At 42.0% G+C, this 19,459-nt stretch overlaps 1 long non-coding RNA gene across 3 annotated transcripts in view; it reads left to right on the forward strand.

Moving 5' to 3' along the window:
* The first annotated feature begins 408 nt into the window (after positions 1 to 408).
* The window catches only part of LOC310673456, a 148,040-nt gene continuing 128,989 nt past the window's right edge, over positions 409 to 19,459 (forward strand). For all 3 annotated transcript variants that reach the window (XR_014509031.1, XR_014509032.1, XR_014509033.1), the window contains exon 1: positions 409 to 600. This is a non-coding gene — a long non-coding RNA (uncharacterized lncRNA). The remainder of the gene's footprint in view (positions 601 to 19,459) is intronic.

Genomic DNA, 19,459 nt, shown 5'->3' on the forward strand with positions numbered 1-19,459 from the left:
GTCAAATTGAAGGCCGATCTATTAGGAGATTTCATTCACTTACGTGAAAAGGAGGGAAAGTAGCTGTTGTTTTGTTCCTATGTTATAGTCAAAGAGGTTTTGGTTTTAACTGATCCAGTTTGGAGCAAATGATGAATCAGAATGGCAACAGAGCAGATTCAAAACAAAATTGAGCTGCTTCCAAATGCTAGAGATGTAAGGTGAATCTTGTGACTGCTTGCACACCCCAATATTTGGGGAATGCCCAGGCTCATCTGCTTGTGCTGGCAAGGGTGAGGGTTGCAGGAACAGAGAGAGCATTGTAGGCTAAATCACACTCTAAGTTTCTAGACAACTTCAGTGATGATCCCTGAACAGAACTGGCACTTTTTCCTAGATGGAAATATTGCCATACTGTTGAATAATGAATTCTGCATCACATTACTGCTGCTGCTGTTGCTGCCATCTTCAGCAATATGTTGTCTACAGAAGGGTACTTTCGCAACTCTTTTTATACTGATTTCTGTTTATTATTAGCTCTTCTTTTCTGGACAGTTGACATGCATGTTTGAATGAGGGGAAATGGCAACAGAATGGTTGCACGCCTGGAATACTTCACTAGTAAGTGGAACTTTTATGAAGTCCAGTATGTTGAAAGATACACTGATTTTACAGTATGGTGAGATAATTTTTTAACAAGGGGAAATGGCTTTGGGGTGGCAAGTAAACTCTACTTGCCAAATAACAATTTGCAGCACGCTTTAAGGTCTCAATTGTTATTTTGCAGCTGAATCTATACTTGCCGCACACCTGATGTTATATATGATGTCAGGTGTGGAAGGGCGAGTAGGTGGCCATCGTTGGTGGCCAAATTGCAAGCATAGAAGCCCCCCACTGCTTTACAGGGAAGGATTCCTTTATGAGGGCAAGGACTTCCACTTCTGCAACCAAGTTTCCTCCCTTGCCATGCCAGTGTGTATATAATGTTTAAAGAACTTTCTCTCACACAAGATGATTTTTGAAAACCAAATCTTTGATCAAAGCTTCTAAGATGTGCTTGGTGTTTGATTATCATATCTGATAATACAATTCTGTGATAATATTAGTCATGGCATGTGGGATGGGAGTGTCCAAGGCTTAAAGCTACAATGGGAAATAACTTGCCTATAAGATGAACTGCATGGGACTCAGCGGAATAAATGCTTCAGTGATTCCTGGAATCATAGGAGAGTGCAAAACGAGCCAGGTCTTTCCGAGGCCTTGAACGCAACCGTCGAGCATTACCCTTCCTGTGCATTTCAGAAATGACTTGGGGAATCCATGTTAATCAGCTTAATGCCACCGTAAATGTTTTGGAGCATCCCTGCTGTAAAATTGCCAGGTGTTGTAGATTTTCTTTTTTTGAAAAATCAGCCACCACAAATGCAACATTTACCAGAGAAGAGGAAACAGTATGTGTGAGTAGCTTCAGAAAACTGAAAAGCATGCACTCTGTTGTTTTTAAGTGCAAGAAACTATTCATGAGTTTGACCAAAAGCTTTGGTTCCAAGGCAGTTATGTGTCTGCTCTGACTTCCAGTAGGAGAGCATCTTCTTGGCATGCAAAATATCACAGGTTTAATGAGTGCCATCTCCAGGCAGGGCTGGGAGAGATCCTGTCTGAAACCCTGAAAAGCAGCTCTCAGGGCATGCAGACAGTATTGAGCTATATGGATCAATGGCTGCCTTATATTCAATATAAGGCAGTTTTCCTATGTTCCTCTACCAGACAAAACATATGTGAAAAATCTCATCTTGGAAATGCAGAGGAACATGGAGATGGTCCAGTCAGTGATAGTTCAGAATAGAACACTTCTGGTATCATACATGAAAGAGTCCACAGGTGAGATCTATTTGGATGCCATCATTAGTTCCTTTTACAGTTGACACAGCTCTTCTCACCTTTCAAACATTTTCTTGAGTGTTGAAAAATGCTTCCTTTGTTCCTTGCATTGTAAACGTACTGGCAATGTTTGGATAATTATCTCTCATTTTTATTCATTACCATTGCTGTCCTCAGCTTGACTTGTCCCCATCACCATTTAATTGGATTGATTGTAGCTAGCAACTCAACTTGATGCCACAAGGCTGCATCTAATGTGAAGATGTCATAGATCCCTAGAAACAAAATCATGTAGGCCATTACAGTCAATAGGATTATAGAGGGATATGAGGTAAATGAATCTAGTGAGAGTGAAGAAAACCCCAATTCCAGTCCACCTTGGTAAAGGTAAAGGACCCCTGGATGGTAAAGTTCAGTCAAACTTGACTATGGGGTATGTTGAGGAAGCCGGCATTTTTCCACATACTGTTTTCCAGGTCATGTGGCCAGCATGATTAAACCGCTTTGGGTTCAACGTGACACCGTGACGGAAGCCAGAGCGGACCAAAATGCTGTTTACCTTCCTGCCTATTTATCTGCTTGCACTGGTGTGCTTTTAAACTGCTAGGTTGGCAGGAGCTGTGGCAGAGCAATGGGAGCTCACCCTGTCACGGGGATTCGAACCGCCAACCTTCTGATTGGCAAGCCCAAGAGGTTCAGTGGTTTAGACCACAGCGCCACCTGCTCCCTGGGCATCCACCTTGACACCTAATTGACAGCAAGGCTAATTCTATCGTACAGGAACTCAAGCAATGGCTGATGGTGCCTAATATTGGTCTTGGGTTGGGTTGTTTTTGGTTGGTTTTTTGCATGTTCCTTGCAATGCACATAGTTGCCATTTCACCAATGAGCCTACCTCCACTTCACATGAATTTTCAATGTCATACCACTGTGGTCCTCCTATTAAAAAATAGCAAGACAGTCTCCCACTTTGGGTGCTTGGTATTGTTTTTCAAGGAGATCAGACATGATGATGATGATTTAATTAATTCATTAATTAAATGGATTTCTAGCCTGATTTTTAGGTTGTATGTAAGGACTGTCATTGAAGGCTGGCTAACCCTCTGGAGGCTATCTTCCAGTGTATGTGTCTGACAAGTGCATGGCCAAGGTGACTGATACATGTTGTCCTCTGTGAGTGCAACACACCCGCTCACTCACCACATTCAGACCACAACGTCCCTACACATTCAGCCAGTTAGACACACAGAGAGAGAGAACTCTCCCGACCCTTCTATCCCACCACAGTGCTGTGAGAGGAGGAGATGTCCCTTTTGTCCCAGCACTGCGTTAAGGAGACCAAATGTTGTGGTTTTTCTTCCTGTTGTGTTGGCCTTTCCAACACTTCCAGTATTAAAAATAAAGAACAGTAAAAGATGACTATTCCACATGATCTTGTGGAAACCTTATAATAAATAAGCTGTGGAATTAACACAATGGAAAGCAAGTCCTGCTGTCTAACAAAGGCATATGTGAGGCATTACCAAAGAGTAGGATGCATTGTCCGACTCTCCGTGACCCCATGGACCAGAGCACGCCAGGCACTCCTGTCCTCCACTGCCTCCCGCAGCCTGGCCAAACTCATACTCCACTCTTCCTCAGTAGCTTGTTGGATGCCTTCTGACCTGAGGGGCTCATCTTCCAGCGTTATAACTTTTATATGCCTGTTGTCTTTGTCCATGGAGTTTTCTTGGCAGGGATACTGGAGTGGCTTGCCGGTTCCTGCTCCAGGTGGATCACGTTTGGTCAAAACCCTCCACTATGACCTGTCCATCTTGGGTGGCCCTGCACAGCGTAGCTCATAGCTTCTCTGAGTTATTCAAGCCGCTTCGCCACGGCAAGGCAGTGATCCATGAAGGGGGTCACAAAGACTCGGACACGACTAAACAACAACAGGATGCATTGTACTCAGATTTTGTGAGCATGGCTTTTGTACACAATTTCTTGGGAAATGGATTAGCTGTGAAAATTGGTTTGAATGGCCAGTGACTCATTGTGTGGGTGCCCAGGTATTTCAGTTCTATCTTCTGGGTGCCCCTAAACCTTTTGGTTAGCAGAAGTAGGAGGTAAATGGCAGTGAATAGAAGTCTCTATAATTGTTTTGTGGATTTCCATATATGCCTTCATAGCATCTGGTACCAGATTTTATCGGGAACGATACTGACTGAATGGACGATTGGCCTACCTCACTATGGCCGTTTTGATGTTCTCATTCTATATTTGCCCCTCCTTCTCCCTACCATTTGCTTTTGACATGGGATCGATTTGCTCATTTGAAAGTCAGCTTTGCAGTTGAGGACCTAAAAGGCAAATTATGTTAACTATAGTTTTAAAATCTGGATGAAGCAAATCCACTTGTCATTATAGAAAATAGAAATCTCCCGAACTGCCCTAAAGTAACTCAGGCAGGAAGCATTCGCCAGCTTGCAAATTCTATTGATACATCCGCTTTACTACTTTCTATCCATCTGCCAAACCCACCTGCTTTTCAGATGGGTTATTTGCAATCTCTGTTAATGAGAAGCTACCATCTAATTCTTCCCTCCCCGTGCAACTTTTCCTGGGATTTTATTTTGTTACTAAAAAAGAAGAAATGTTATGATGTATATTAGTAAGTCATGCTGTGTTAGTCTGAATTACACAGCAAGCAAAATGCTGTATAAACTAATGTGCCAAAGAGTGTATTTCCATATATCTGCTATGGGTTGAAATGGGAAACATTTTGTCCAATGCGAGAAGCCAAATTAAATAAGTTCCTGCTAAAACATAATCAAATCTATTTTTATTAGGCACCTCAAACACAAGTAAAGTAAGTTGCATTGTGAGGAGATGCGAGAGCCTTGCTGTGCTTAGGCAACGGTGTGGCGTTTTGGAAGAAGACTTTCTTGTGTTATCTGTAGTAAGAATGACACAAATAAAACTGAGGAGCTTCAGTTAAATTCCACGCAGGACATGGATCTGTGTAAAATGCAGCCTCCATTGATACTTTACCCAGGTAGAGCTAGAAAGGTTTCCCAAACACAGATGGACTCGAAAGGACATCTTTTTCAAGGCAGCCAGTGCTCAAAAGCATGGTTCTAAAGAAATTCCACTTGCCTTCTACTGCGGGTGGCATGCTGCTGTCCCACCAGTTTCACAAGTTGTGTGCCTGACTGAAGGCCTCTCCTGGTGTCTGGGGCCCGGGGAATCTGCCAGATGCCTAATTTGGTCAATAGCATCTGAGTCGAAGGGCGAGCTCACTCATGAGCAAACCTGACTGATTCCCTCAAAGACTTCCTTCAGGTCCGCTCCTGGAATTTTTAAAGGGTGCCAACCATATAGACAGCACCTCAAGATCTTGTGGATATTTCACCAGCTCCCCCTGTATTTAAACTGTCATCCATCATGAGGTGAAATGGAATATTGACCTTGCTATGGAACATTATTGGTTGCTGTATTTAGGGCCAGGGACAATTTTGTCCTTCAGCCTGGTTTTTTTGCCTCCCTCAAAGCAACTGTGGATAAGGCATTGGGTAAAGTCTTGTAAGCCTTGGCCTGTCCCTTCAAGGGAATGGGGTATCCTGTTAAAGGGATCCTTGAGGAGATGCTCCTATCTGGATGCCCACTTGGGGCTAGGGCCATAACTCTCCTCTCAGGTGAACTTGGTTTGGAGTTCGTACTTGTCAGGGATGTCTAAGTGGTCGATCACAAAAGAGCACCCGGCCCCTCACCCTGTCCTCCAATTGCACATGATCGCTAGAACAGAAGACAGAGTTTTCGCTGTGAGGTGGTTTGTATCCTTAGCGATCTTTTGGTGAGCGACTTTTTCCCTTCCTCAGGGGAAAATAAAAGTGCTTTTTCGAAGAGAACAAATATGTTTCTGATCAGCATTTTTGTCTCCCCTCCCTAAAAAAAAAAAAGCTTAAAAACTTTGACCTGCACCCCAGAAAAAAGGGATAGATCACTGCCAGTTTCTTATTCTGTGAGTAGATTGCAGTCTCTTGGGAGTTGGATGGCCCTGGTGTATGTCCTAGGTCTCCCCAACCATCAAATTCAACCCCATGGGGAATTAATTGACCAGCTGGTGAGCTGGTTGATACGGGTTATGCCTGGCACCTAAGCCAAAGCCAATTAATAATCAATAATTAATAATCAATAAAGTTGTTGCCTAATTTGCACCCAAACAAGTTTGTAATGTGTGGTCATTTCATTCACGTTGTGGGGAGGTGGGTCACAGTGCCTGGATGCTCAATGGACAACTTCACTGGACTATTACACATTCACATCATTGACACTGCACACTATTTGAAATAGCCGCCTCTCCAAATTACCTGAGTTGTCCATTTCTTAAGAACCATGGTTTTGAGCAATGCCTGCCTTGAAAAATATATCCTTTCTAGTCCATGTGTATTTTGGAGACCTTGTTTCTGAGCAATGCAATGCAAAAGCAAAGAAACAAAGGAGTGCCATTTTACAGTTTCATTGAGAGCTCATTACAAATATGTACGGGTGACTCCACCTAATTACTGTTGTTTGAGTAAATCCACCAGTAAAATATGCAATAAATAATGAAAAAGAGGTCATTATTCATTGTCCCCAGACATTCTGTTTCTTTTTGTAGAAAAGCCAATGACAGATCCTGAGAATATTTTTGACATTACTTTTGATTCATGCTTGGCACAATCTTTTTTTTTTAAACAATCCCTCTTTTGGACTGTGAGCATTAAAGAGCAACACTTAGCAACTAAAGAATAATACAGTACATATATATTTGTAATGGGTGTAAAAGTTTCTTTTAGACTACAGTTCTCTCAGTCCTTACATGGTGGTCCATTGAACACAGTGGATTTACTTCTAGATAAACATGAATAGGATTAATCTGATTAATTTCTTAAATCTGTATAAAAAGTTGTATTTCAATAAGCCACAGAATGCACATTTAGATGCATATATTGTATCAAAGTGCACATTTCTGAACTATGTTGTCCTGAAATATGCACTTCTCATATCAGAGAAGTGCGAAATCTGAAGGGAAATTATGCTCAAGTCCATGTATTAGCCTCAGAGGATTGAATGGGGTAAGTTTGCTTTAAAATGTGGATCAGACAAAATTATCCTGCATTCCTACTTATCTTTGAGCAAATATGCGTAGGGCCAGACTTTTCGTGCAAGGCACTGCTTGGTTCAGTTTAATTACCATGCTACTATTAGGAGTGGAAGAAAATGTACCAGTGGATTCTGTTTTCTTTTTAAAAAAAAAGTTTTCAAAATGAAATCTCATACAGCTGGGGTATGTGTTTGTGTATAAATGGGGGATTCCGAAGAAAGAGGGGGAGTTAGGGCTTTGGGTTTGTTATAGGGACTTACTGTCACAGAAGCATGTATAGCAACCGGCAGGGCTTTTTTTGCCTCTTGGAACTTGCCGGAACTCAGTTCCGGCACCTTTCAGGTAGGTGCCATTGTCATTGCAGTGGTACCTCGGGTTACAAACGCTTCCGGTTACAAACACTTCGGTTACAGACTCCACTAACCAGGAAGTAGTACTTTGGGTTAAGAATTTTACCTCAGGGTGAGAACAGAAATCATGCGGCAGCCGCACAGCAGCAGTGGGAGGCCCCATTAGCTAAAGTGGTACCTCAGGTTAAGAACGGTTTCAGGTTAAGAACGGACCTCTGGAACGAATTAAGTTCGTAACCCGAGGTACCACTGTATAAGATAACAAGGGAGAAATTCATGGTGAGTTCTGGAACTCCCCCCCCCCCGAAAAATAGCACTGGTAACAGGTTTTGTGGATACTGGACTGAGGCAGATGGGTGGTTCAGAGTTAGTCCAAGCCTAGAAGCTGGGGACATCATTCAAAGTTTCATTGCGGGGCAAAGAGATTTCAGTAGGCACTGCAAGATTTACAGTAAAATCGAAAGACAAAGCTATCACACCCACACAAAGTCAATGAGGTCTAAGAGCATTTATCTCTCTCCCCACCTCTCTCATAATGAACAGAGATAGCCCTCATGGTGCCCTCCAGACATTTTGGAGTACAATTCCCATTATCCCATTCTGGCTGGGACTGAAGGGTTCTTGTAGTCTGAAGCGTCTGGAGGGCACTGTGTTGGGTACCCAAAAACTAGAGGTAAGTTGCCTCTGAAGAATAATCACATGCACCTTAAAATATAGGAATGTGGTGGCTTTTCACCGCCATGTTCCCCAAGAGATACCTTCTTCTTTCGCTCTTACCCTATCTTAATTGTATGCTGGGCCTGAGGAACTATTTTATATCTAAACTATGAAAATTAGAGCAGCAACTGAGGAGTCTTTTTAATTTAAACAACAACAACTTTTTATTTTTTAATTTTTTAAATTTTCTTTTTCTTCCAGGCGAATTGAATTATACTTTTAAACATTTTCTCTTCTTTCAGGGACATTATGTTTTAGCATAGGCCCGAAACAAACCTGGTAACTACAGCATTTTTTTATTGATTTTTAAAATATATATATATAAGCTCTTTTATTTTAATAACTTTCTAAGGAAAACAAAAACAAAATAAACACTATAAAAGACAATATGAAAAACCAGGCGGGAATTGGGAAAGTAGCTTGTTATCTAAAAAGTCATTTTGTCCCCCCCCCCTTCTTTAATTTAAACTGCCTGTACAAAACATATATTAATTTTAAATTACCGATTTGAGATAGCATTAGTGGAACAGTTTTATTATATTTCTTTGTTATCCTTCTGACTTCAACTCTGGCTCAGAAATGCAATTAATTCTGCAACTTGCGCTCACTGGCGGGTGCCATTCAAGCTGCGGCTGCTTATGGGGTAGTTAAAAGGATAAAATCAAGTAGTCATTCTACTAATCCCTTTACAAGGAAACAGCTTTCTGCATAAAAAGTAGAACTTATGTGGTCATTAGCAGATGCTACATCAAGCAACCCAAAATATACACATTTAAATTCTTAAGCACAATCTATGAACACCACACAGATGGTTTCCAAGAAACTGTACCTAAATTGATTACGATAAAAATGATCTGCTGCAATTGTTTCTGTCAAAAGGGAGAACAGAATTTGTCCCAATGTGTCGCTCTGCCCACTCACGCAGAGAACCCAGCTGCTGGGACAGATGTTGCTCTAAGCACTTTATTTTAGGGTCATTAAAATGGTTACAGGGGTTAGTCATTCATTGTTTTATAAATTGTGCTTACTAGCTGAGCTCAACAGACGCTCGGCAAAAAGTTCCTTTGTAGCTGATCAGAAAAAAGTTGCGCTTCAGATCCCTGTCTCGCGCAAGCGTGGTGTCTGCATGTGTGCGCGCGTGTGTGTTTTAAAGTTGCCAGTGGTGATATGCACAAAATAAGGTCAAAAATGATGTACAGTGGTACCTCAGGTTACATACGCTTCAGGTTACAGACTCCGCTAACCCAGAAATAGTGCTTCAGGTTAAGAACTTTGCTTCCGGATGAGAACAGAAATTGTGCTCCGGCAGCGCGGCAGCAGCAGGAGGCCCCATTAGCTAAAGTGGTGCTTCAGGTTAAGAACAGTTTCAGGTTAAGAACGGAACGAATTAAGTACTTAACCTGAGGTACCACTGTACTTCGTTAATTGTTAAGCTTAGTTTATTTGAGGGTGGTTTTTTTGGGGGGGTAGGCACCATCACATCCCAAAACTGACGAATCTCATTTCGTTAGGATGTACGTGGACCACAGATAAAAACTGCATTTCAAAGTCTTTGTCTTTTGGCTAGAAATATTATTCCTTTATTCATTACCAGCCTATTTGAAGCACTCCTGAACAATCTGGTCTACAAGAGATTAGGAGTCAAAATGGTCAGGCAGCCGAGGCTTAAGATTGGTCGATTACAACAGAGCAAAATGGGTTCAGGTACCTTCACGCTCCCTTTGAAACAACCATGCGTTGGCAGGTTATGTTGTGTGCACCAGGCTTCCCTCAGAAATATTTGGCTAAAGTCTTTCATCACTGGCAGGTTCTGTGCTTTTCCACAGCTTATCTGATTAAAAAATAGACTTTGCCTGGTGCACTTATTGTTGAAGCGCTTAGTATGCCAATGAGAAGCAGAAGCGTAACAAGATGGAGGTTAGAGGAGAAAGTGTTGGATCCAAACTAAGTTAACGGAGTGAGATTTCAGTGATGGGATTTCAGTGGAATGAAGTTCAACCACCTGTGTGCCAGGCTGGGAAGCTTTCGATGGCCCTGCCAGCCTCAATCTATGGAGTGACACTACTCTGCCAGTATGGAGCTCCCCAGGCTGTCTGATGAATGTGTGGGCAGGTGAAAGTACCACCATTGGTGGTAGCCCATGGGGAGACCCATAGGGGGATGTTCTGGAGTGGGCTGGATTCTGAGCAGGTGCAGCTGCCATCACCGGACCATATTGGGCTCAACCACTGCACCCGCTCCAGGCTGGCAGAGCAATTCCCCTGCACCTTCAGCCCCAACTGGCATGAGCAATGGTGCTGTGAATGTGGTGGCAGTTCTTTCACTCTGCCATGCCCAGCCATAGGCTGGAACATCTAGCCCATATGGATCCAACCTATTCTTTTTAATAGCGCCAACCTGTGAAAAATCTACTTACAGAATCCTCAGAATTTTGTGATGCAATGCTGGAAAGTACTGCTTCAAGCAGAACCGTGTTTGAAGGATGCCCTGAGGTGTTTTTTATTTTATTTTTTTATTTTAAAAACCCTTAACAATTGTTGTTTGTATCTGGAACTCTCAAGAGACAATGAAGTGTGAGGTTGCTGCTGAAAAATCATTGCTTTGACAATGGTGACCTTTACTTCCTCTAGTACACTGGCATTAGTTCGCCTGTCTTCCCGAGTGTAAAAAATTTTCGGAGACACCATTGATGGAATCTTTCAAGGAGTTGGAGATGACATTTATTATTTATAATAAATAAATAATAGAATAGAATAGAATTTCAGAGGCAAGGCTAGCAGAATATGCTTCTCCCTCACAGGTTAGTCTGTCTTCACCCAATGGCTTTGTGAATATGAACCTTCACAAATGGGAACTGAACTGAAGTGGAAACTGGGCTTAGCGTCTCTAAATACCACTGTCTGGAAGATGTCAGCAGCCCCCGGCTCATTGCCCAGGAAAGTATAAAGACAAGGGAAAGTTTCTTACAGCCCTTTTTATTTCAAACTTTACAGAGAGAGGCAGTAGAAACCAGACTCTTGGATAATGGCTTTGTCCTGAGTGAATCTCCACCCCCCCCCTTTTCTCCCACTTCCTCGTTCATCATCTTCATCACCTCCTCTATGGGTGCTATTAAGTGCCTTCTGTCTTTGAGCTCTTGCTCGCCTACTTTTAAGGCCTGCCGGGTTCTGGGAGATGGTGAGTCTGGAATGCTTTCTGGTGACAACATGTCAGCCAGCTGCTGCTCCAGCTCTGCCTGCTCCTCCTCTCCCATTATTTCCCAACTTTTCCCTCATCTTCCTCTGAGCTATGACCTCTTGCAAACCACTGTTGTAAATTTATATTGTCTTCTTCTTCCTCCTCCCTGGAAGGGTCAGGATGGGGAGGCATTCATAGAATCACAGAATCATAGAGTTGGAAGAGACCACAAGGGCCATCGAGTCCAACCCACTGCCAAGTAGGAAACACCATCAGAGCACTCCTGACATATGGTTGTCAAGCCTCTGCTTAAAGACCTCCAAAGAAGGAGACTCCACCACACTCCTTGGCAATCTCCACCACTGTTCCTCCTCTGCCCAGCACCAGACATCCACTGGAATAAAACAAAAGCCAAAAGATTAACTGAGGTGTTTGGTGATAACTATTATCCAAATTTCACTTTATCTTAGCAGACATAATAAATTCAGAAACATATTTGTTCTCTTCGAGAAAGCACTTTTATTTTCTTCCGTAACATCTGTGATTCATTACATATATATATATATATTCCTGATGATAAAGCAAGCTAGATTTTTTTTTTTTTTGATGCAGCACACAGCAGACGTAGCAAAACAAAGATGCTCACATATGCCACTCAAAGTTCTGTTATGCATACACTAGAATCTGTTCTTTTTGTACGTGCAAGGGCAGATTTCAACAGCCCCGTGCATAGCTCATAACTGAAGCGCACAGAACCTCTGTAATTTTAAAATTCCAGCTCAACCTTTCAGACATCAGCTCTTTTAAAGAAAATCAAAGTACCGTATTTTCCCATGTATAACATGCCCCTGTGTATAAGACTCCCCCTATTTGGAGGGACTCCAAATTAAGAAAATGGGGGGAGATAGCCAATACCTGTTAAGCTTTATTTTTTTTTGGGGGGGGGGGGTTGCCCAGAGTTGTTGATCACCCAATCGGCAGCAGCCCTTGCCATGGCAACAAATCACCCGCCCAGTCTCCGCTGACAATGTCTTGCTCACGGCTGCAGCCAATTGTCCGTCCCATCTGCACTATCGGTGTATAAGGCAACCCCCAATTTGTAACAACATTTTTTAAATTATACACGGAAAAATACAATATACTTCCTTTCAACTAGGACTCAGCAATCACATCATTCCCTAGCAGCCTAGACCCACAATATTCTGCTTTGTTGTTATTCAAAACTCAGTGAAGAATAAAGTTGAAATGTCCCCCCAACTTCTATCTGCTAATTTCTGCCCAGTTTCAGTAGTGTATTTTATCTTCCTTTTTCTCAGACTCCATTGCTCTCTGCTCACCTTGTTTCCCACACTTCCATGAGATTCACAATATGGTCCTGTTTATTCTTCCCCCATCTTCTTCTCATTTTGATAGCACTGCCTCCTTTATCTACCCCAGAGGGTAGCCAACAAAATGCTCTCCAGATGTTGTTTGACTCCTGACTCAAATCAAGCCCATCCAGCATAGCCAATGGGCAGGGGTGATGGAAATTGGAGTCCACATCAGGAGGGCATCACATTGTCTACCTCCCACAATCCATCTCTTCTCTGTAACCATCAGGATCATATTCCACCACACACACCCAAGGTCAAGGCTGTTGGTGCCCTTCACTGTTCAGCCTCACACCTGAGAGGCAGGGAGGGAGCTGTTGTTTGCTTCTCTAGATTTCCTACAGCTAACCATGGGAGGTGTTGCAACATGCAATAAAAAGATGGGATTGGAAGACAAAGAAAGAAAAGCATTTATAGCCCTGACTCGCTGCAACCCAAAGACATTTCTTGGTGAATATATCCATAAACAAATTCTTCTAACTGTTATTTTCCTGCAAAATAATAATAATATCAGATTATATTGTGTTTTCTCCCCAGTATTTCCAAATATGACACCAAATAAACAGAACTACCACTTCTTGGAAGAAGGAAACAAGACTTAAGGGAAAAGCTTGGCAGAGTTCTTGTCACAATTCCAACAGTTTTTAAGTGGGAAATACATTATTTTGTAACTACTCTCACCTTCTAGAAAAGTTAGGGAGACATGATGTATTTTCGTTTGTGTTTAGGAGTACAATTCCTAGCAGCCTGGGTTCAGAAACAAACTCTTGCTTCCATATGCAAGCAAAGGAAAAACTGATAAGTGAGCAAATAAAAACTCATGATAGGGGAAGGAGAAAAGTGTTTTTTTTCATGAAAATTAAAACTTAACCTTTGTATTAAGGAGCTCAGTGTGGCATATATGGTTGTCCATGTCTCCATATTATCATCACAGCAAACCTGTGAGGGAGATTAGGCTGAGGGCTAGTGACTCGTCCAGTGTCACCAAGTGAGCTTCATGGCTGAGTGGGATTTTGAACACTGGTCTCTCAAGTCAAACTCTGGTACTCTAACCACTCCACTTAGCAGTGTGACTGGAGCCAACATTGTTATCATTTGGGTGGCTAACCAAGGCTTATTTATTTATCCAGGCATTTAAAGAGTTTTACTGTTTTGACCTAGCCTACTATTTAATTGAACTCTGGTCCCCCAGGTCTTATTCCAATGCACTAACTACTAAGTTACAGTGCCTCTCAGTGCCTCTATGTATCCAAAGCACCTTCTAGTTTGGCTGAGGGGGTGGACTCCTTCCAAACTCCAAATACCGGGTAAACATTTTAGGTGCTAAGCATGAAAGGAAAATCTTGATAACACTCCATGATATTTTCCCTTGTATAATCTTTCATTGCAAATCCACCTAGAGTGATATCCCATCATTTCTTGCGTCTACTGTTAGAAAATGATGCTAAATAATGGACAATCAGTGTATAAAATATTTCTTTGACCATGTGGATTAAGGCACCTAGAATGGAAGAAATTGTGAGACTGGGTGTACATTCTTAGTGTGGGATGAACGTGCAATGAGAGAAGGAAGAAATATTGCATGATTTGCCATTGACTGAACCATTCGTGTAGAGAAGCAATATCAGAGTTTCAGAAATGTTGCTGTCCCTTTGGAACTGATGCTGATGTGAATTTTGCACTCCTTGCATTCTTCTCATGAGACGTCCACTTTCAAATAAGCAACATCAAACAAAGCCACCATTAAAAGTCTAGAATAGACGCCTCTAAAAAGAAGCTGGTCCTGTCAGCTTTCCTAAACACTTCCAATTTCTGGTAGGGGTAAAAGGAAAATGAAGCGACGTTCATGCATTTGAATCACTTCTAGAGAGCAAACTTCTGGCTCGGAGAAGCACCAGCTGCTGCCTAGGTGTGTTTTTCCACCCATGTTGATTATCTTATCTAAGGCAGCTTTCCTGGTAACCGTAAGCTTTTCACTCACAATCAGGTTGAGTTTAATTAAGGTAATTAAGGTAGTATGTAATAAATCTCTCCGTCAAATGAAAGCCTCCGTATTGTTCCGTGTCTGCAGCTTGTAAACACAAGCCTTTCCAATCTCTGCACATCAGCAGTTCTTCAGAGATGTAGCTGCCTTGGGCTTGGTCTGAAAGTTGCAGCCGGTGGATGATGTGGCAGAGATGAGGACACGTGACACCTTCATTAGTGCCTGCACTCACTGCCCATCTGCTACCAAGCCAGGCTTGAGGATCTTATTGCAATTTACAAAGCTCTAACCAACTTGGGTCCAGCGTACCTCAGGGACCACCTGAGCTCAGCTTATTGGTGAATGTTCAGTTTGCAGGTACCAGGAACACGGTCTTCTTAGTGGTGGTTCTACAGTAATAGGATTCTCTTCCCAGGGAGATCCGACAAATCCCCTCTTCCCACAGTTAGATGTTGGAAACCTTTTCCCCCTGCAAGGCATTTTATGCATGCTTTCAGCAGTTCTAATTGGCTATTTTGTGCTGGTTTAGTGTTGTGTTTACTGCTTTGTGTTTACAACTTTAGTGTTTATATATTAGTATATTTTATTTTATATGGGAGCTGCTTTGATAACTGTTGTTAAGAAGGATATAAATTACTTGAAATCAATAGAAAAAAATTGGAGGCAAGATGTGCAGAACATCTTGCAACAGATGTTTATATATCCCCCCCATGCATTCTTTCCACTTCTATAAATACTGATGTCTGTGGAGCCTTTGTAAATGCTAGTATCATAATTTATCACCATATAATAGTCATGCCTCATTCATATGCCATGCTGCATGTTCTCCTTTAAGCGTAAATGCCAGGCTTTGGGGTCTTGAAGGAAGAGTTGCAAAAGTGTGTTGTGTGTTCTGGTGGACTTACTTTTTCAGGACTGGCAGCCTGGAGACAGACAAGTACTGACAAGGCCAGGGATTGGACAAAAGATTCCTGCATGGCAGAGGGTAGGACTAGAATTCTATGGGTCTATGGGTTATGGGCATTCAGCTAACTTTTACTCAGACTAGACCCATTGGAATAAGACACCTAAGTTAGTTGTGTGGTCAGTGGGTCTATTCTGAGTAATAGCTTGCTGGATAAAACCCTGATGTTGTTGGACTCTCTTTCCCATAAGCCCTAGTCAGAAACCATAGAATCATAGAATTATAGACTTGGAAGGGACCCCCAATGCAGGAATCCTGCCCATAGTGGTTCCTGGGTGGGCTCGAACCACCAACCTTTTGGTTAACAGCCAGATGATCTGACCCATTGCACCACCAGTGATGGGAGTTAATTGAGAAAGGAAAGAGGCAGTTAGTGGTGGCTCATGGGGGATGGGGGCGGAGCCAGTGGCATATTCCCAGGGGTGGCGCTGCATGCATTGGGACTGGGTGAGGCAAAGCAGCAACAGCAAGGTGGGGGGGGGGGGCTGAGGTGGCAGCAGCACCGCAAGAGTGCGCACACAAGCCGGGCCACTACCACTAACCCAGATGTCCTCCAACTTCAAAACTGCCTCACCTGTAGAATGCAGAAATTAACAGTTAGGGAAATATCAGGAAAGCAGAATAAACAGTTGTGTGAATGCAGCCCAAGTTACAGACCACCATGCCTTTTCAAGAAGACTCAATTTATAGTGCTCTTCCAAGCACAAAGCAATCAATATGGAATATATATATTTATTTGTTGTGAACAACTTTGAGAACAATGATGGCGCACAAACCATTCTCACATTCCAAATGCATTTGCAACTGCAGTTGTATAGAACTCGAGCAACACAGAAACAAGAAGTTTGCCGTTTTCTTTTTCAGGAACTAAAACTAGTAAGGCAGACAAACTGAGTACAGTGGTACCTCGGGTTACAGATGCTTCAGGTTACAGACTCCGCTAACCCAGAAATAGTACCTTGGGTTAAGAACTTTGCTTCAGGATGAGAACAGAAATTGCACGGCGGCTGTGTGGCAGCAGCGGGAGGCCCCATTAGTCAAAGTGGTGCTTCAGGTTTAGAACAGTTTCAGGTTAAGAACGGAACTCCAGAACGAATTAAGTTCTTAACCCGAGGTACCACTGTAGTTTATTTATTTTAAAGGAAAAAGAAGGGTGGAAACCAGTCTCTTCCCTCTTTAGGACACAGCCAGATTCATGCAGCGATACTGTGAAGCTGGTCCAAGTCAGGTTTATCATTGTTTCACATATACTTGAAAGCTTTCTTAAATAATCAGGAGGCAATGGAGAATTTGGCGTTTTGTCTGTCTTTGTTTCTCTTCTGTATTGACCCTTTCCCACCCTCCATGTTTGGGGAGCCTGAACTTTGAGTAATTATCATTCCAAATAATAATAAAAAATCTGTCTCTTCAGAGTTGGGCCAAAACATGTTTTAGGCCAACCTATAATTTAAAAAATAAGGAAAGCAGTTGAACGGGTCAGGAGGGCTTCTTTGTACTTTTAAATGTTATGTTGGTTTGGATATTGGCAGCATTAAGGTTTTCATATGTGACTCAGTGCCAGTTGATAGCCTGTAAGTTGGATCAGTTCTTAGCTGATTTGTGGGCCTATTTTCTTTCCACTGGGTCTTCCTAAACTTATGGTTCTCATTTGAGATTTATATAAATTATATACATGCACACTTGCCAGTTGTTGAATTTATCTCCTTTTCTTTGTTGTTAATGGATGTTGCATTTTATTAGGATTTTTAAGTTTATTGTCTCTTTTCTTCAGCCACATTTAATTTACATTTTCCCCCAGCCATTTTCAAAATACTGGTGCAAAAGAAATGGTTGTTGTCACTACCAATTCTATTTTCAATTTATGCAGAGAGCCTGCGGTTCTTTTATTAATTGCTCTACCCATAGCCAAATCCTTATCTTTGCTCAAATAAACCTAATTGTATCAATAATCATAACAATCTTTGATGTGTTCACTACAAATGCCTTTTATGTTGATTAACCTAAAATTGTTGTGCCAGGAAGCAGAAAGTCATTTGGTAGTCTGTCAAAGAAGCTAACCTCAAAATACGGCTTCGTACAGATTTTTATATACAGAATGTAAACCAGTAACCATTTTGTAAATATGAGAAAGACTTGCATTCTGGTCATAAATGCATTTACTTGGAAGTAAGTCCCAATGGTGCCTACAAACTTTTACTAGAAAGTGTGTGCACTTAGGAGCCCGGTCAAAGGCAATCATTTATTTAACATATTTATATTTGTTATATTATATATTATATTAACATATTTATATATGGCCCTTCATAAAAATAATAATAATCTGGGGTTGTTTCACAACATAAATACATTTCCATAGACTGAACTATCGTAAACAGTAAATAGATCAACATCCATCGTAAGCCTGACAATACAATGGGGAGCAAGTGCCTGAGTGAACAAATGAGATTTCAGTGTGTCCCAAAAACTCACCAGAACTTTTCTTGCCTTATTTCAGAAGGAAAGTGATTCCATAAACCAGGTGCCACAATGGGAAAAGGCTCCCTATTTATGTATACGCTGTCAGATTTTCTTCTAGTAACACCCCATTGCAGACAAAACCATTTGACCACAAAAAAACATGGCAGCCAAATGTCAGCTTGTGGGACAATGGCCTAGGGGCTGTGGCTATAGGCTTTGAGAGGCCAAGGCTGGATCTACACTGACCTTTTTAACGTTACAGTGGTACCTCGGGTTACATACACTTCAGGTTACATACTCTTCAGGTTACAGACTCCACTAACCCAGAAATAGTGCTTTAGGTTAAGAACTTTGCTACAGGATGAGAACAGAAATCGTGCAGCGGCAGCAGGAGGCCCCATTAGCTAAAGTGGTGCTTCAGGTTAAGAACAGTTTCAGGTTAAGAACGGACCTCCGGAACGAATTAAGTTCTTAACCCGAGGTACCACTGTATTGGAATGATATTCTAAAACATCACAGGGCATACTTCTAACAAAGCATTCATTACTTTAATGCTGTTCCTCCATAACAGCAGTTCCCCTTACTTCCTGGTTCCTGGTTGCTCTGCAGTGCCTTCTGGTGTCACATTTTAATAACACATTATTAGCATTCTTAGCAAAACGTAATGTGACCCTTAGGTTTTTTTCCTCTTTCTTAATGTTATAAACCATGAGTGTAGATGCACCTCAGGAGGAGGGTCATGTTGCTGCTGTTTGCTGTGGTTATTCGGTTCTTAGAGTTTCTTTATTATACTGGGTGGGTGTTTTTTGCCTTTAAGCAATTTATTGGAGGAGGTCAACGTGCATTAATCCCTATGCCTTGACCTATTCTGGCACACCTTTGCAGTTTGACTCAGTGCCCTGGTTTGCCCCAAAAATGTAAACCATTGTTTAAAACAAGCTATGGTTCAGTGTGTGCAAACATCCTGTGTGCCACATGGGGAAGGAAACAAGCCAAAGTCTGGCATGTCCTGATCTCTAAACCCAGGTTCACAGTTTGCTTCTCTGCAAACACACGGTAAATGAAAGCCATTCATGGTTTGTCTGAAAAGAACCCAAGTCAAAGCCAAGTTTTGCAGGTCAATGACCAGCTAGGCTCCGGATTATTTCCTCTGCTGCGTGGCACAATCCACAAAGTGGAGGAGGATCAAAACATTTGTTTGTGCTAAACCATGGTTTGTTTAAAACTGTGGGTTGACTCCGTGCAAACCAGGTCAGTATATGTGAGCCACTCGGAGAATACATGTCAATAGGCAGCCATACAGATGTAGTAAATAGATAAATAAATGTGATCTATTATTTCAGCCATCTGGCTTCAGGGCTGTGCTTTGTCTGGGCAGCAGAGGCACATTTGGGGTCTAGGTCTATGGAGGGTCCTTGTAACACTGCCAAGGAGTTACTCTGCTTCTTTCCCCTT

The sequence above is a fragment of the Podarcis tiliguerta genome, assembly GCF_965153285.1.
Source record: "Podarcis tiliguerta genome assembly, chromosome: 3".
NCBI lineage: Eukaryota > Metazoa > Chordata > Lepidosauria > Squamata > Lacertidae > Podarcis > Podarcis tiliguerta.